The following is a 1,329-nucleotide window of genomic DNA, read 5'->3' as shown; positions in this document are numbered from 1 at the left end:
TCTATCTCCAGTTACCTGTCTGTGTCTCTATCTCCAGTTACCTGTCTATCTGATAACACGTGATTGTTGATGAAAACAAACAAACCTTTTGAACTTTGACCTTCAGTGACAGATCACCACATGGCAAGAAGAGCCTCTTTATACTTAAAGTATGTAAACTTTACCTGTAAAGTCAGTTATGTATGTTTGTTCCTTTACTGTTACGTCATCTATTTTGTTTTTATTGTAATTGCTTCTATTGTTTCTGTTTTTACCATGTAAAGTGTCTTTGAGTAGCTTTTTAAAGCGCTATACCCATAAAATGTATTATTATTAAAATATTAGTATGTAAAATATTAATTTGACATACTTAATATTATATTACTTAATATAAATGCATTTGTTAAAACGTTAGATTTCAAACAAAAGTATCGTAGTCAAGTTGATATTTAAAGTTAACAGCTGTGTTAGCTAACCGTTTATCATGTATGTAAGTTTGATTTAACCGTTAACTTCAAGAAATTAAAATTAGTCTCAAACGGAGGAACGAGCACCAAGTAGCTCAAACGGTTTCGCATACTTTCTGGGTGTTTTTGTCCATGTTTATGTTTATGCCCAAAACTAACACAACCTAGAATGAGTTAACTCAGCTAACGTTAGTTAGCTAGAGCTACATTAGCTAGCTAACGTTAGCTCAGAAAGGCTAACTGTACAACGAGACACACTAACCCTCGTTAAGGCTAATTAGCTTATTTAGATAGCTAACATTATAATAAACCGTATCTAGCAAATATATAATATATTTTACCTTTTTTAAACCGCTATCTCCGTTAGAGCTAACGGCTCTGTGTTGTAGGACTATGTGGCAAAGAGAGTAAGCTCCGCCACCTTTTCCTCCCGCTGCCAAGGTAACCGAATGCTGATGCTCGTGTGCGCATGTGCATGGTGGCAGACGTTCAGCTTTTCAGAATAAAATTATTGGCTGTGATCAGTCACTATGTCCGGTGCTCATTGGTCATTTCTAATAGCAAGGACAGAGGGTAAACGTGTGATTAAATGTGTTATGTTGTCATACGGCCCAAATGAATACAGAGATAGATATCGTAAGTCGTGTCAGTATTAATAGCGGAGCTTTTACTTTGAAAGTAAAAACGGAAATGAGATTCCTTACGGTAACAGTAAAAATCGATAAAGTTATGTGTAATATTCGAGTATGTAGGTCTAATTTTATTTTTTAAATATGTAATGTCCTTGTTAATTTTAAATTAAACTTTAATTTTATAGAAAAAAAAATTATAATTTTAATCTTAATTTAAATTAATTTAAAAGGTAAATCCTAAGTAGTTTTTT

The 1,329-nt window shown here is 32.9% G+C and overlaps 1 protein-coding gene across 1 annotated transcript in view; it reads right to left on the bottom strand.

The window, feature by feature from the left end:
* Nucleotides 1-891, bottom strand: part of ift20 (intraflagellar transport 20 homolog (Chlamydomonas)) — a 3,651-nt gene extending 2,760 nt beyond the window's left edge. The window contains exon 1 of the mRNA XM_031840067.1: nt 788-891. The gene's annotated coding sequence lies outside the window, so the exon portion shown is untranslated. The remainder of the gene's footprint in view (nt 1-787) is intronic.
* Nucleotides 892-1,329: the final 438 nt, after the last annotated feature.

The sequence above is a fragment of the Anarrhichthys ocellatus genome, unplaced genomic scaffold, assembly GCF_004355925.1.
Source record: "Anarrhichthys ocellatus isolate YVR2014 unplaced genomic scaffold, GSC_Weel_1.0 scaffold2254, whole genome shotgun sequence".
NCBI classification, from domain to species: Eukaryota; Metazoa; Chordata; class Actinopteri; order Perciformes; family Anarhichadidae; genus Anarrhichthys; species Anarrhichthys ocellatus.
This window is presented reverse-complemented; position numbering and strand designations above follow the sequence as displayed.